Source organism: Toxorhynchites rutilus, chromosome 3 (genome assembly GCF_029784135.1).
Source record: "Toxorhynchites rutilus septentrionalis strain SRP chromosome 3, ASM2978413v1, whole genome shotgun sequence".
In the NCBI taxonomy this organism is placed as follows: domain Eukaryota; kingdom Metazoa; phylum Arthropoda; class Insecta; order Diptera; family Culicidae; genus Toxorhynchites; species Toxorhynchites rutilus.
This window is the reverse complement of record NC_073746.1, coordinates 43,918,444-43,936,559: the sequence shown is the minus strand read 5'-3', so window position 1 is coordinate 43,936,559 and position 18,116 is coordinate 43,918,444. Positions and strand designations below refer to the sequence as shown.

Sequence of the window (18,116 nt, the reverse complement as noted above, 5' to 3'; positions counted from 1 at the left end):
AGTTTATAATAATATTCTAAAAATAATAAAAACTAATTTGTGTTTGTTTCCGGATGTCTCCAGCATTTTCAATTGGTCATATAACAAATTATATGCCTGCAGAAAACATTGTTTAAATATTGTTCCTACACCCAAACTAGCGTTGGCAGAAAACAATTCATCTTTGGCAGAAATGATGCCGTTTAATGTGCTGGAGAGTCCAATGCGCAATTAATGAGCTGTTTTGAAAGCTTAAAAATGGTTTGTATGTATGCGTGCAGACATCTCTTTCTGTTTTCTTTTCTCATCATTTGGGATTGTGCAAAAAAAAAGTCCATACGACGTCAATGGGGATCAAACCAAGGCCGACGACTGGAATGCAAAGCTATTTTATAAGACCACGCTATCCACATTGCTAATGATGCCTCAGCAGTTGTTCAGCAAATACGTTATAATATTGCACTTGATTATAAAATGAAGTAGGGAAGTGTCTGGGCCGTGTATGTGGCAAAGTATACAGAAAGCTTATTTGTCTTTTGTTTCGCTCGCTCGTATTAATCTTATATTGCTGTACCTTGTATATTATACGAATGCTTACCAGTATTTGTGATTCATGACATTTTCTGTTATGTTATGTCTCATTTAATGTCATAAATCGGGATGACAAAACATGAGCTAAAAATCAATTTTGGGTGTATTAACAATTTTTTGCTTTATTGCAAGTTATGGTCGAACAACTGGATGTGTTAATATTAAATAACTAACAACCTGAATGAACATATTAAAATGGAAACTTTAATGAAGAAATGTCTTCTCTTTCAACTAATATGTTTTATTAAGGTTAGTACACCTTACAAAAGGATCACGGCCATCCCTGATATATATGGTATGGCAATATAAGATTAATACGAGTGAGCGAAACAAGACACACGTTTAAAATAAGCGCGCATTATTTTACCACATATGTACACGGCCCAGACCGAGATGGATATAGATCTCCTTCATGCTGGAAGTGTTTTCTAAGAGTAAAATTAGAAAACACTTTCCAACTTCAATTTGTAATGAGATGTAATGTTATCACGCTTCTACGGAACAGCATTATTAGCTATGTGGAAAGCGTGGTCGTGTAAATCAGTTTTGCATTCCAGCCGGCCTTGGTTCGATTCCCATTGATGTCGTTAGGACTTTTTTTGGGTGCAATCCCAAAAAAAAAGATAAAAGAAGAAAAAAGAAAGAGATGCATGCTTCCATACCTACAAATCGGGGATAATCGGGGTTTCACTATATTTGAATAAACCAAAAACGCTATTCTGACCCTATTTTCATCATATTCTCTCCTATTAAATTTTATTATTGTATTGAACTTTCTTTGAATTTCTATGTATTTCCGATTAAACTTTCGAAGTGAAAGATAGACACGATTTCTACACCCAAAGTTATTTTTTATAACATTTTATGGCATCCCGATTTATTACATTAGATGAGCCGAGAAATAACAGAAAATGTTCCACTCCCCAATACGTGTATATCATTGGTATAATATATATGCTAGAGCTAATATGAACAAGCGAAACAGGAGACACATTTGAATGAAAGCATATGAAAGCTTTTCGTATAGTTTGCCAAATACATGGCCCAGACAGAGAAAGATATATTCTCGTTCATGTTCTTCTTTATCCTCTTAGAAAACACTTTCCAACTTCATTTTATGATGAGGTGTAATATCATCACGCTTCTATATAACAGCGCTGGCAGCTATATGGATAGCGTGGTCGTGTGAAATAGCTTTACATTTCAACCGGCCTTGGTTCGATCCCCATTGACGTCGTTTGGACTTTTTTTTGGCACAATCCCAAATTAAATGAGAAAATGAAACAGAAATAAATGTCTGCTCGCATGCATAAAAACCTTTTTTTTAAGCTTTTAAAACAGCTCATTATGTGCACATGTGACCCTCCAGCACACGAAATGGCATTATTTCTGACAAAGATGAAATGTTTTCAGCCAACGCTAGTTTGGGTGTAGGTCGTCTCCATTGAAACGATTGATACGACCATATCGGCCACCTCAAGTTCGTAACAGTCTACAATGACACTTGAAGAGAGGCTAATGTTGTTCTTCTTGGAGACTCTAGCCCTTAAATATTTCATTTTTGACGCATTATTCATCAGTCGCCTCGTTCAGCTTCCGCTTTTATCCTGGCATAGATATTATCCACATAACTATGCAATGGTTATGTGCCTCAGAGATTTTCAGCCTTAGGATGGTTCATCAATTTATAACTCAAAAACTATAGTACTCACCAAATTTTGGTCAAAGGATGAAAAAAAATTGTTCAATTGTTTAAATTTTAATAAAAATAACAACAAATCTAAAAAAAAAATTCGCTGAAAAAAATTATTTTAAAATTTGGCTGACCCGGCAAACTTCACCCCGCCCAAAATTTGTTTTTGTTATCAATACCTTCAAACATTTTTCGAGTTATGCAGAAATTTGTTTTTCATTTGTATGACATCCCACCCTAAGAGAGGGGGAGTATCCACTAACCACTAACCACCATAGAAACATTTATTGCATCCTAAAACCTCCACATGCCAAATTTGGTTTCGTTTGCTTGATTAGCTCTCGAGTTACACAGAAATGTGTGTTTCATTTGTTTGGCAGCCGTAAATCTTAGATCGATGTGACTCGGTCCATTCTGCTGCTATTCACTTCGTAGTTAAAATTCAACTGGGTCCGAAATTTGTCGAAGGAAATTATTTGGCATTGCGTTGCGTTCATTCCCATGCCGTTTGATATGCACCAACTCGCCACGGTGTCAACCTCATGCTGTAAAGCGGCACAATCGACCGATGAGCTGCTTACTCGGTAGACTTTCAGGTCATCAGCGTACATGAGATAATGCGAATTGAGGGGCTTAGAATGAAAGGGGTGTAAGTGATTTGATCGATTTCTCTACATCGACTCTCTCTTCTGGTCATAACTTAGTTGCAAATACATTCCCAGTTGTATTTGACAATGTGGAAGATAGGTCAGAACCTCATCTATCGGATTCTATAGCGAACTTAAATTGGAACTTTTTTGCAGTTGAGTTATTAACTAAAGAAAAAGTTGATGAAGAGAAATCGATCAAGTCACTTACACCCCTTGCATTCTAAGGCCCTCAATTAAGATGATGGCTTGGGTCGTTCACAAACAGAATGAAAATCAACGGTCCCAAGTGACTACCTTGTGGTACACCAAATGGTGTAGCGAAGCAGCTCGACTTTGAAGACATCTGTTTCACGAAAGCAGATCTTCCTTGCAAGCCACGGGATGAGCTAACTTGGGAATCCTAATTTGTCGAGTTTTTTCAGTGCTAAATCATGAGGTACCTTGTCCAAGGCTCTAGTAAAATCCACGTAAATGCTATCAACTTGACAGCGCTTATCCAAGCTAGAGTTAGGCAGGCTCGTGTAGACCATTAAGTTTGTAACTGTGGAGCGGTTTTTAACGAAGCCATGCTGATACTGAGATATCATGGGTTTAGCTCCGAGAACATTTTGTCGTGGATTAGTATCTTGAGTATCTTGGCCAAGCAGCAGAGAATCGAAATAGGTCGGTAACCTCTAACGTCATGAATATTTCCGGATTTGTGGATAGGTGTTACCACCGAAATCTTCCAGGCATCCGGAAAACCCGCTTCCGTCAGCGATAAGTTAAATAGGTGGCAAACAGGAGGCTCTAGCACTTCACCATATCGTCGAATGAATATAGGTGGTAGTCTGTTTGATCCGGGACCTTTGGCTGGGTCAACCGAGTTCAATGCGCTAACAACGTCTGCTACCGTGAAAGTTGAACACGGAAAGTTTATATTGTACGACGTTACTGAATTCAGCAATTCTTGGGAAGCAATTTCTAAAACTTTGTCGAAGACACTATATCGCTATCTTGACTTCGAACAGAATTAGGATTAGTTGTAGGTTTTGTAAAAAAAATTGGTAGATTTTTCTTAAAATTTAAAAATTTTCCTACATTTTATCCTATTACCAAAATGTTGTAGATATTGTAGTTTCTGAATTATATTTTTTTTTTATAAAAAAAAATTACCCTTTTCAAAAATAATCTAATTCTTTCTTGAAGATTTCAAGTATGCAAAGTTACTTAAATGACCCATGTCTTTACACCCACAACGTTTCACTGCTATCTGCTATTGTCTTTTTTTAAATGAGAGCAAAAACAATAGTGATTCATCAGATGAATATAACAAACGGTTGATTGTGAAAATGTGAGCAGTTGCATTGCAGAGTTGCATTGAATAACTAACACACTAGCAGTACTTCCACGGGCTTAAATGTTTGTGAAAATACGCATTGACGTTATTGTTTCGATAAAATTGATTAAAATTTCTTAAAAGAATGTTAGATTCAAAAATAATCTGAATTGGTTGAGGTGTTATGAAGCGCTTGATGAGTATTGGCATTCCTCTATATTTGTCGATGACGCTGAACAGAAAACTGTATATTCACAATGTTCAATGCACAGTTAGCATCCAAATCGATATTCATACGAATATCAAATTATTATCAATATTTGTTGTCCCAATCTATCTTGAATTGATGAATTAAAGGAAGAAAGAAAAACGTCGACATAATTCTTCATCCGATTTTGCCGAAATTCCAAACTAATAAGATTGATATTTCCTTCCACTCGGACTCGGAGATAATTGGAAAACAAAAAAAAACCTCAAAGTGAATCACCACACTCAAGCGAAGAGAAATCTCCGGACGAATCGTACTCTCCACCCGATGGTTGATTAATTAATCTGGAAACAAACGAGATTATCGTTCCGGGTAAATCATTAATCATACACATGATATCTTTTTGGCAGAATTGATGAACAACCAGTTTCACAGGTTTCGAGAGCCATAATAAAACTACAAATGGTCGCTTCCTGTTTGGCGTGAGGGTTGTAAACTTTTTAGTCAGTTCGCTGAAAAATATGTTGTTTCTTGTCTGTTTTTGCTTGTGGAATACCGTTGTAACGTTCGCTCCAGCTTTGACAAGCTAGTCGCCAATCGGTAGTGTTTTATAAAGAACAGCGATCGAATCGGGACCGAAAGTATGCTCGAGGATACGCGAGTGGTACGGCCATATCGAAAAACTTGACGGACTAAATGGGAAAAGATGAATATAATCATTTTTCAAAAATTACCAGGTTTGTTCCCTATTTCTTTTGTCTTTGCGTAGTCTCGACCGACAGGAATTTTAATTGCAGATCGAGCAAAAGGTGGGAATATTTCCCTATTCTTACTTAATTCCTCTGTCCGTCGTTTATGATGGGATGGATTTTCTTCATTCAGTCAGAGCAACAACAGCTGCTGCGCTCAAGAATACGGCTCGGCCATCTATCCCGTATCTGAGGGTCCTTTGAAAGCGGAAAATGATAATTCTACGGACAAAAAACAAGATCATCCCAAAATTCCAAAATCTATGCATGGTTGTCTCTACGTCCTCGTTTTCGCAAGACACCCTCGGTCGCAAGGAACCAAATGTTGAAATTCCGGCAGGTATCTGTTTTATTATTGAGGCACCCATTAAAGATTGGAACAGGTGCCACATAGTGCGCGGGAAACGCGAATGCGAATGCAAAAACAAAAATAATAATAATAATATGGTAGGTATGTGCGTTTGGGGCCCCAACAGCTAATCGGGGAGAGGTGGCGAGATTTTGCAACAATCATTCCGTGAATATATTTTTATTGATGTTTTCTCCTTCTGGTGCGGGTTTAAGCGTGGCAAGGTGTACTCCTTCGAGACTCGCCTTATTGAGTACGCCACCAGCAAACGGAGCTCTCAACATCCATTCGAACCCAAACGATGGCCGGGCAGAATATTAATGACTGCTGGAGCTTTTGATCGTAAACAACAACAACAAATTATTTCAACGGGGCTGTGCCCTGCCGAAGACAGAAGAAACGGCATAAATTTCAAATCATTCGGAGGCGATTGTTTTGAGTAGTTCTAGGCAAGAGGGAGAGGTGCGGCGGAGGACGAGCATATATGGTATGAAAAACTAATCATGTAATACGAGCTATATTGAATATAACACCCGTATGGAATGATATGGGCAGACCCTGGAGCAACCGTGCGGACGTGCATAGAGTGATTTCGAAATTTGTTATAGGGTAATTGCCCAATTTATTGTGCAGCAAGCAATGATTTTTTTATATTATGCTATTGTTTGCTGGAAGGTTAGTTCACAGCAGTTTGAGGACGAGGATAAGTTAGGAGACACTCCGAAACTTAATTTTTAAACGCAAGGTAACATCCAGTTTCTAGCTTAATCGAGGGTAGATAATTACCTCGTCTTCGATCATACATTATTCATATTTATTCGAAATGTACATCTCAATTAATTTTTCACGTGTTCAATGATAGTCTTGGGCATTTGGAACTCGATCATTCTTCAAATATTGTAAGAGAAAAGGCACGGATCTGCATAACTGTCTTCTAACTGGGCAACGGAATTGGCTTCGAGCTTCTTCCAAAGAACAGAGTAGAGCAAATTTTACGGTGATGTCAGTATTTGGATAATATACAGTCAATCGCAAAATTGAGCATACACCCCTGGTTGGCTCGTTGTTTTCTAGTTTTCGGGAATAAAAAAAAATAAAACGATTATATTTTTCTTCATGTTTAAAAAACATATCTTCGATCCAGACGTGGAAAAATTAAGCGTACAGTTCAAGTTTTTCTTAGAAAAAGAAATTAAAATCAGTTCGGAAATGCAAACAAATGCTGAATCTGAAGCACCGATTCCTGGATTCCTCCACACCATCTGTCTTCCTTCCGATCCAAAGAGATTGGTTTTCATCTTATCCGTATAGGGGACCTGGTTCCAGAACTCCTTAGGTTTGTTTACATATGTCTTAGCAAACTCCAGTCGTTTTTCAATATTCATCCTTGAGATGAAAGGCAACACGACCTCTAAGTTTTTTTTTGCTGTTTTTAGTAACTCTCAGCCTTTGGCTGGTTCGTCACTTGACCAACGGATTCATTTCGATCACCTCCACAGACCTCTCAGATTGTTCTTGTATGACTTAAAAACTAAGATACCTACAAAATTCTTGTCAAAAGATGAAATGTAGGAAATTGTTTAAATTTGGTAAAAAATTCTGCTGACAAAAAATTATTTTGAAAATTAAAATTCATTTTTCTCAAAAACGTATTGTTTTAAAATTCCCAAAAAAAAAAGAAACAAAAAAAAAAAATATATATATATGAATAGCCCTTAAAATTTCCAACAAGTCGTCCATGCATCGGAAGATGGGCACTTTTACAGAGAAAATTTTTTTCTAGCAACAATTTTTTCATATTTTCTTTGGAAAAAATACAACTTATCCTAATTTTGTTGAAAGTCAAGATAGCGATATAATGTATTCGACAAAGTTTTAGATCTTGTTAAAATATAAACTTTTGTTGAAGACATCAACTTTCTGTCTTTTAAAGTTTTTGGAATATAAGTCATTTTTGTATGAAGACTCTTGAAAAAAATAATGTTTTGCTCGTAACATTTTTGTGTGTAAATTCTCACGTTTGACATGTTCTTGACATGTTTCTAAATAGAGAAAAGTTTGCAGAGCATTTAAAATGCGATAATTTATACAAAAAATGTTACGAATTGAACATTAATAGCATTTTTTCAAAGAAAAACATGAAAAAGTTGTTCGAAAAAATGTTTCCATGTGAATGTGCCCATCTTCCGATGTATGGAAAACTTGTTGGAAATTTTAAGGGCTATTTATATCTATTTCTTTCAGAATTTTGAAAGCATAAGTTTTCGAGAAAAATAAATTTTATGACACAAAAAATATCAAAATATTTTTTTTAAATGAATTTTTTCCAAAATTTTTTTTGATAATTTTTAATGAAAACTGAAATAATTTCCTACATTCCATTCTTTGACTAAAATTTTGTAGGTCTGATTTTTTTTTATATTTTTAGTTTTTTCAACTTTTTTCGAAAAATCTTTATTTAAAAAATATAACATCTACAAAAAGATGGTCAGAGAATGAAATGTAAGAAATTACTTAGATTTTCATCAAAAATTATCAAAGGATTTTTTGGAAAAAAAAACTCATTGAAAAAAAAATTTTGAGAATTAAAATTCATTTTCTCACATATGCTTTTAAAATTCTGAAAAAATAGATATAAATAGCCCTTAGAATTTCCAAGTTTTCCGTACATCGAACGATGGGCACATTTACATGGAAAAAGTTTTTCAAACAACACCTTTTTTTTCTTTGAAAAAATACTATTAATGTTTAATTCGTAACATTTTTACGTATAAATTATCGCAATTTACATGCTCTGCTAACTTTTTGCTATTTGGAAACATGTGAAGAACATGACAAACGTGAGAATTCACACACAAAAATGTTACGAGTAAAACATTATTTTTTTCAGGAGTCTACAGACAAAAATGACTTATATTCCAAAAACTAGAACAGATAGAAAGTTGACGTCTTCGACAAAAGTTCCCATTTTAATAAGATCTAAAACTTTGTCGAATACACTATATCGCTATCTTGACTTAAAACAAAATTAAGATTAGCTGTTTTTTTTTCAAAGAAAATATAAAAAAGCTGTTGTTAGAAAAACTTTCTCTCTTTCTCTCTGTAAAAGTGCCCATCTTCCAATGTATGGACGACTTGTTGGAAATTTTAAGGGCTATTCATTTATATATATATATATATATATTTATTTTTTTTTTTTTTTTTGAGAAAAATGAATTTAAATTTTTAAAATAACTTTTCTGTCAGCGAAATTTTTTTCCAAAAAAATTTTGGTATTTTTACGTTAAAATTTAATAAATTTCCTACATTTCATCGTTCGACAGGAATTTTGTAGGTATCATAGTTTTTCAGTTATATAAAAAAATTGGCTTTTCCAAGAAGTAGTCCAATTGTTTTTCAAATATTTCAAGTATGCAAAGTTGCTGAAATGACCTCTTTACACCCACAACGCTTCACTACTATCTGAGATGATGCTGCCAACGGCCAGTCGAGTTGGCATGAAATTCGTCATATGCTACTCTCCGAACGATATCTGTGCTGACAGATCTTCCGATGGTGCCGGCTACCTCGGTAAACAATTTCGGAATGCTTATTTTAGGGTGCTTTCTTAATGTTCGCCCCATTTCCCCTTTCATCATCAGGTGACTGGATCCGTTTGCGTTCTCTTGTTAACGAGTTTCTGTACTGCAAAATGGATTCTTCTGACAGCAGTTACTATTTCCTGAAATGACTTTCCTCGACAACACATATGAGGTCTGTGCTTCAACATTACGAAGGGATTGCTCTAGAGATAGGCAATAGGCAAAAATCCAAGATGAACCAAAACACGTGTAAATTAACTGAAAATTCAAAATAGTCGTACTTGTCAGCATAAGTGAAAGACATGAGTACCAACATGATGCCACAAAAAAAATCTAGAATATACGTAACCCGCGTAAATTCGAATGTCGCGATACATTTTGAACCGACCTCGTACTTATTATCATTGTACGCGTAACAATATTCGTTTCTTTTCTTTTACTTGCCATTTCGATCAAAACTTCTTCAAACATCAACAAAATTAAAAATAACTGCCCAAGCAGTGGTTGGATGCTGTCATTACACAATGACAAAAAAAGTATGCTAATTAGAATAGAATTTTTGGACAAAGATGACACTGAAACGCAGCTCAAAAAACCATCTCCATACGTTGGAAGACCATGACGGATTGAAAATCAGAAATGGGTTCCACGTGAGTTGAGCGAAAGGCAGCACGAAAACCAAGAGGTGCCAGAGATCTTGGGTAGGTCCAGGGTAACCATCAACATGGGTTGCACGGCCAAATCGTCTGAATTTGATTGTCTCGGTCTTTCAAAAAACTGTATATAATTGTTGCTTTATAGAGGTAGCGCAATGATGCAATAGTGTGGAATCTTGACAGCTGTCGAATGTTTTGTGTTCAATTTGATTCGTCATTTCATGGAGAATATACTAGCATCCAAACAACGTCTGCAATCTGTCCATAGTTTAGATCGAGAATCATGCATTGTAATCCAATTTGTTTGGTTTTAATTATTCCGTAACGTAAAAGGTAATGATGACCGCAATAGGGCTATGATCACGGACTTTTTTCTTATCACAATTAAGTACTCTTAATGTGGAAGAGCTGTGGTTACAATTAGAAGGTTCAGCATGCCACACCACACGTGCTACAACTGATTTTGGAGCGAGTGGGGTAGTTTGGTTTGATGAGAAGGGAAGGAATCAAACAGTGGTATCTTTTTTTTTTTTGAAAAATGGGTAAAGAGAGGCATAAGGTTGGGGTCGCGACTAGCTAAGATGTCTCTGACCAGTAAGTCAGATTGCCTTCCTAGTGCCCTGAGTGACTCCAATAGATGAGCCCTGGCAGAATGAAAGTTTATACAGAACTGGACAACATGCTCGATGTCATGATAAGCATCACCACAAACGCAAATATTACTATCAACGATCCCATTGCGATACAGATTTGCATCTAACAAGTAATGATTAGAGGTGAGGCGGGACAACACGCGAATGTAGTCCTGACCTACATTCAATCCCTTGAATCATGCGTTCGTCGATAATTGTATGTAACCAGCGACCCATATTATCTTCACTTCAATTGTGTTGCCTATTACTCTCCTTAACTACGAGGAGTACAAAAAAAAAATCTTTTTTGGTGATGTTTTTTTCCATTTTAATTTTGTTATTTTTCTCATGTTTAGCCTGTGAAGAAATTTTTCGTGCCGCGTGAGGTTCTATGAATAAAAACATGGTACACAAGCTGTACACAAATGGTCGGTGTTAAGTCAGACCAGACTGTGTGACATTTTCATGATTTCGAGAAAAACGAGCTTGAAGTTTGGTGCTATAAGGGATTTTCGTTGAGCATTCAAAACAATTTCGATACGTTATTCCTGCTATACCGTTTCAGATCTGATGAATGTCGAATGTACCTTACGAAATGCTTAACCTTGTGCAATCAATAACTCGAAATTTTCAATTTAGCGACTTGGTCCCCTCTGACTTAACCCCGATGAGTACATTCTTTTCATTTTGTACATCTAAAGCATACACTAAGACTCCACTCAATTGTTCCGACTTGAAGCTATTGTCTCTGAACCGGTGTTCCTTTACATTAATCAAGGAAAAATTACATCGAACATTGCATCGTGATCGTAATTATTTTCAAACACGTTATAACTTTTTAAAATTCTGTCATTCACTATCAGGATTGCCCTATACTTTTTGGCGAGAATATACGCTAGTTTTCAAAAAAAAAAGTAGGCCAAGTTAGTGATAAAACCAGAGATCGAAATTCTCGCCGATCTGAGAGAGAAAACATCACACAGAGTATATGAGAGGCGAGAGAATGTTATACGCTCACTTGATTCTCGCGAGAAACGCAATGCCGATTTTTATTTTTCGGCGAGTTACACCCAAACTAGCGTTGGCTGAAAACATTTCATCTTTGGCAAAAATGATACCATTTCGTGTGCTGGAGGGTCAAATGCGCAAATAATGAGCTGTTCTAAAAGCTTGAATATGGTTTGTATGTATGCGAGCAGACATCTCTTTCTGTTTTCTTTTCTCATTTCATTTGGGATTGTGCCAAAAAAAAAAAGTTCATACGACGTCAATGGGGATCGAGCCAAGGCCGGTTGGAATGCAAAGCTATTTCACACGACCACGCTATCCATATAGCTGCCAGCGCTGTTGTATAGAAGCGTGATAATATTACTCTTCATCAAAAAATGAAGTTGGAAAGTGTTTTCTAAGAGGATAAAGAAGAACATGAACGAGAATATATCTTTCTCTGTCTGGGCGGGTAGATGGCAAACTATATGGCAACTAATAATGGCAAATTATACGTAAAGCTTTCATATGCTTTCATTTCAATGTGTCTCTTGTTTGCTCGCTCATATTGGCTCTAGCATATCTATTATACAAATGATATACGTGTATTGGGGAGTAGAACATTTTCTGTTATTTTTCAGCTCATTTAATGTAAAAAATTGGGATGACACAACATGTGCTAAAAATTAACTTTGGGTGTATGATTAGCCGAAAATTGGTTTCGTTTTCAATGACTTCTTGATGCCGATAATGGTTTTTTACTTCTTCATTACAGCTGAAAACAATGCATGAAAACATGCGGTAACATTGTGTTTCATAGTGGAGTGAACATGAGATGGGTTTTAAATTTGTACAACTCAGACGTTGTCCAAATGCAGGTCGTTTAGACGCTGTCTAAACAGTAAGTGTAGTTAGCTTTGATTTTTCGCTCCATTTTTAGAACAAAATGAAAGACAAAAAAGCATTCTCGTTGAATTTCAGAGAGAGAATTTTCATGTCTCTTTTTCTCTGAAAAACAATTCCCGGTGGAAAGGAAGAGACGAAAAATTTTACATTGCACAACTCATCGAAAACTAGATTGATTGACTGAATACTTATCTCGCATTTGAGCGAGAATTTCATATAAAACAAAGATTCGGTTCGTACGTATAGTTCATCATCACAAGACAACGGACTGTAAGATTTGGGATGTCTTTATTTCGTTGTGCTCTTATCCGCTTCAATTACAATGAATTGATGACTATTGAAGGACAATAATGAATTTCAAAAACATCGATTACCCATGCAAAGTGACGTTTGCTAAAATTTTCGTTGATCTTTGTCATATTTTTAGTTAATTTTTTTTCAGAAATTCAGACCGAAAAAACACACTTTTTAATTTGTTAAATTCATGAAATTGTCACAAATTGTAAACAAAACATCGTAACTGTGAGTAATTTTGAGAAAAAAGTTGTATCAGATTGGAATCACTGTGGTGGTGAAGTTTTAGCAAAAATACTAGAGAAATAGTTCTGTAAGAGTCAAGTTTGCGTAATTCATTTATTTAAATTACATTAGGCTTCGTTCACATTCTAGCAATTCAAAACTGCCTTCGGGCCAGATATACTGATGGAGAATGAATTGCTGCATCGCTTTCCAATATGATGATTTACTGCAGTGATCTGTTTCTGTATCGTTTGGGTCCAAGAATGTGATATGAAAATATTACAATACATAATAAGTTGCATTAGCATACACCGGAACTTTGTAGTGCAGGTGCAAAGTCAAATTACCATTGACCCAACAGCGCTCTGTGGCAGTAAAGCAGTAAAACTAAAGATTCAAGATTCAAGATATTTCTTAATGATTGTCCAATCGTTGCTTTAAAGTAACGCCATGCGTTGCGAATAGTGTTGAAGGGAGTGAATTTAATCCGACATTGAAGGCAGTTTCTTGTAAGATGAGTCAATACTTGGACTTACTCACCAATTTAGAGATTAGAAACAAATCTACCTGATTGTCGTTGCCGCCAGCGAAGGAAGGATGCAAATTCCTTTAAATTTATTCCATTCGCAAGTTAGAAACCGAAATACATCAGAATTTTGCTGTTAACTCAACTGAATTCAAAAAGCATTTCATTCATCCACATTCATTCTGTGATCGAAACGCGTAAGGAAAAATAGGTGTGGTTTCCATAACACGACCGTATTGGCAACGTAGAGCTACGAACTTATTGCATTCAGTTCGCCATCAGTTCAATTATCACTTCCCATATTATCTTAGAAAGGAACAAAGTTTCGTAATTCACTCTTTTTTCTGATGGCCATGATGCATTATTTTGTTGTAACTTTATCGTAGCATTCAAAAACAGATTCTAATTTTCATATTAAGCCTCAGCCTCAAAATATGGCGTTGACTGATCGCTGTCTAGAGTGAAATGAAACAATAGAAAGTCGCTGAGTGAAATAATTTACACCTCTCGCCTGATGCAACGTTACACGCTTTTCATCTTTATTTATTTTGTAGAGGGGTTTAATTTTGGAAATTCACAACATGACATTGTGGAACCGACCCCATATAGGCTGAGCCAAGCAACAGATTACCCTTATTCTATTCCTCGAATACGTAATTCATTGCATAGAATGATTGTACTGAGCTACGCGAACGATCGGCAAAGTAGCAATGTTTTCAAACAAACTCACAACTCTAACATATTAGAGAAAATGATGTTGGTTTGTCAGATTTTTGTTGTTTTCACGCAACTAGTAAATGCAAATCGATGTTTCTTCATGAAAATCACATGTAATCAAGACGTTTGGGTTTTTGATAAGCCCTAAGTCTCTAGTTCCTCATAATAACATAAGGTGTTCGAATTGTTCAAGTTTTTGTGTTTTTCTAACGATTTTCTTCAAAGAGAAATTATTATAATGGGTTTTCCACCTCTGATCATGGTTTGTCCGGTTTTAGAAATCACCATTATTTAATGAAAAAAATTGAATTTTCAAGTAGATGTTGCATTACTCATTGCTTGAGCGCTTACTGTCATCATATTGATCCATTCATAATTAAGACTTCCTTCAGAATATTGCCGTTTCTTGAGCATTTTAAAGGTCAACAGCACTCAACACAGAGAAACTTTATTTCTGCTTCATGCGAAGGACAACAAAACAAAACAAACGAACTGCAGCGCGCCAAGCGGTTGTCATAGTAATCGTGTGAACAAACCAACATCAGTAAATCGAACAAACCATGATCAGAATTGAGGTCATCGAGATGCATTAATTACATGATTTGGATATATAAATCTGATACAAATGTTGTTCAAGCATGTTGTTTACAATATTTGTAGGTGCTATAATCCAGAAAAGTTCTGAATACGTACCTGATAATCATCTGGTGATTGATTAAAAGTTAACTCAAAAGAGGGCTCTTTTTACAGTAGAACTGAGATTTTTCGGTTGTTTAATTGTTTGTTTCCAAGAATGTATATTTTTTGTGTGATAGGTACGTGAATGTATTTTCTATCGATTAATGTTAAAGACCCTGTGATCTATCGAGAAATAGCGGAGCTTAAATCGCAATATTTTTTCGCTCATTCTCATTCAGCGCATCCATTCGGACATAACCATCGTTTAGTGCTATTCCAGTAACAGGTTCGCTTATGAATGCCTTCACTAAGCGTCTCATCACTAAACGAGCCGTTTTCAACGGCTTATAAAAAATTAGTTTCAATCCAATACAGTGATCCGCATGAAGATGCGTGAGGAAATTATGTGACACCTTCAATATCACCGTAACATCGTCCCGGCAACAGTTTTGCACCGTTTTGAATCATATTTCGGACACTTTGTTCTAATATCTTGAAATGCTTAATGCACTGATGATATAACTATAATATTAATATCACAATTGCTTCTTTAAAGTAATCCCTTGGTTTAACTATCATTTCATTTCAGAATTACATTTGAATTAGAACATAATCGGCAAAAATCTGACAACACTACTCATTATCGTTTGTGTTTGACGTTTCCTTAGCGTGAGCACGTAGAATTTACCCGTTCATCAATAGTTAAATTTCTCCCGTGTTTCATCAGTTCTCATCATCGTTAACATTTTACTGTGATTGCTATAAAATATAATCAAGTGTAATGTAATTTTCGTTCAAAAAATTACAAAATAAAGTGTCCGAAATTTGATTTGTTTTATAAATAGTGTCCGAAGTTTGATTCTTTTTCACTTCATTTGAATGCTTATTCGATGATTTTTTTATGTTTTCAATCAAAAAAGTACCAAAGTACAAAGCTCAAAAGCATATTGGACTAATTTATTACAAATATCAACCAAATAATACCTGTGCATAAAGTTTAGATCTGTTTTCTTCACCATATGCCTTAAGCGTCCGAAATATGATTCAGAACGGTACTTTAAGCAAATTCACATACAACGGCCTTTCCTCTTCTTCGAAGCTGGCGTTTGTGATACAACGACATGAGACGCAATTCACTTCTTACATCATACAAAATTGCACCGCTGTTTTGCAACATCTTCCATTCTCTCTATTCTTTCCATTCTTGTATCGAGCTGTGTGTATGTGTGTGTGTGATATCAGCATTAGGAATGGATATTGTCTGTTCACTAGTTGGATTGAGACTATAATTTCCAATCACAAATGGATTGTTAGTAAAAAAAAAGGTTGAAAACGGTCAGAAACGATTGCATTAGTTTATGGGTCGGGATTATAGTCCTACGTCAAAAATAATAATTCCGGGAGAAAACTCAAAAAAACATTTTTGGGCGATACTAAGTTTGCCGGGTCTTTCTCACCAAGTTGATTACCACGAGCAATAAAAGTTACTCTCGATCGAAGATAATTATTTTGTAAAAGCACGTTCCTGATCCATTTGTTTATTTCCGCATCAGTATGGACCCTGTTATCTGAATTGAAGGAACTTTCTTTCATGGCGATCATTGCGGTCATAGGAAGTCTTGTCAATAGAGGACTCCCACGATACTTTATAGAAATGAGTTAAACATCCGCGAAACATGACCGTAACATTACAACCCAAATGGACCCAAAAGCCTATGGGTTCTCAAGTTGCTACCATCCAAAGCGCACAGTTAAGCCTTTATCATCATCAATCATGTCGCTAGTCACGACGTCGCATTTGTCCAAAAATTCCATAGAAATGTAAAACACCCGATGCTCGTTTGCCCTGCGAGAGCTCAGTGTCACGAAATCGAGCCACTTCGATGTCGCCTTTCTACGAGCTTGCTTGGCTGCATGGTCTGTTAATTTAATTTGAAACTTTCCGACGAAAAAAAAACCATTCAGTGAACTCGCGCGCGTAAAAGTTGGACCCCAAAAATTCGCTTGACGTCAGTCAGTGTGGAATTGGAGAGCCACACAGCCTCCATCCAGCCAGTCAGCCAGCCGGGATGATCAAATCTCCCATTTCTCCTCAGATGTTTTTATTTTATTGTTTTCGACACTCGATCAACGCGATCCTCATCCAATATAAAATGCAACCACAGCATCGGGGCTTCGCCCCTTGAAGAAGCTGAGGCCGATTGCGCATATCAGCAGCAGCCCCAGTGAAGGGGCTGTCCCCAAGAGGGGCCCATCGTCAGCTGCTGAAAAGTGACAGACCTTGATGAATACCAATCCGTGGTGCGTCATGTCGTGTCATTGACGGTCTTTGACCGAAAACCAACGGCTATGAGCGGTAATGACGATAATAATGATGATGATGATGATGATGATGATGGGGATGAGGATGCTAGGCGGTATGCACACGCGACATTGAAATATGTCCGGATCACTCTTTCGGGTCAGAGAAAGACAGAACAACAGAAAACGGGCACACCGAAGGAAACTTACCACGACTCCATCAAAACTATGCAAGGGAACAAAAAGTTGAACATAAGAAGACCTGTCCGTTCGCTGGTTGAAACCAGGAAAAATATGTGGCTTTTTGTATATTCTCTCGTTCTATTCCGCCTGGAGGGAATAGTTTGATAATCTTACGTTCGGAGAGCTGCGCTATATCCATCATCTGCTGCTGAGGCTTGGGATTGGTTGTTTTTTTGCTTCTCTTTCTTCATTTAGTGAAGCAGCTGCTCCCATCTGAAAAGATTTTCGAGAAGTACGTGCACAAATTTAATAACAACTAATCTAAAAAGCGTCAATCTCGAGAGGCAACCTGTCGCTTTTTCCTCTCGGATAGAGGCAGACAAAAAAAACTGGTACAAAGCAAGAGACTCTGGAATTTTGAGGTCAGAAAAGGTCAAAATTCCATCCACACTTTGTGGTGGTAGATGAACTGAATAGTTTTCGCCTTCGTTTCTTCCACACTGTTTCTGCCCTCGGGGCGCGAACTTGTCTAAATCCGCTGTCTCTGGCGTGTAGTAGGTACTCCTCTTGCGGGGGGACACCAAAGTACCGCGCGCGCACATTGCTTTCTACCTGTTCCCCAACACGACGACGGGTATTGCAACTCTATAAAAGTAAATAAATAACAGCAACAACCCCCTTATGGCATATCCACACAGCAGGGTCCACGTTGCGCCAACAGCTGGGAAAACTCGCCGCCATGAACGCGGCGGCGGAATTTTTCAGCCAAATGCTTCGGAATGCGCTGTTTCCTAGGGTCCAGCGTGTTTTTTTTTGTTTTGAGATTGGCTTCCATACGGGGCCCCATACCTCCTCGCTCTGGGTGTAAGAAACGTAAAGAAAAAAGTAATTAT

General features: G+C 36.7%; 1 protein-coding gene across 1 annotated transcript in view; it reads left to right on the top strand.

Annotated features, from left to right (window-relative positions):
• Positions 1-18,116, top strand: part of LOC129780557 (protein expanded) — a 122,086-nt gene that overhangs the window by 69,051 nt on the left and 34,919 nt on the right. The window lies entirely within an intron of this gene.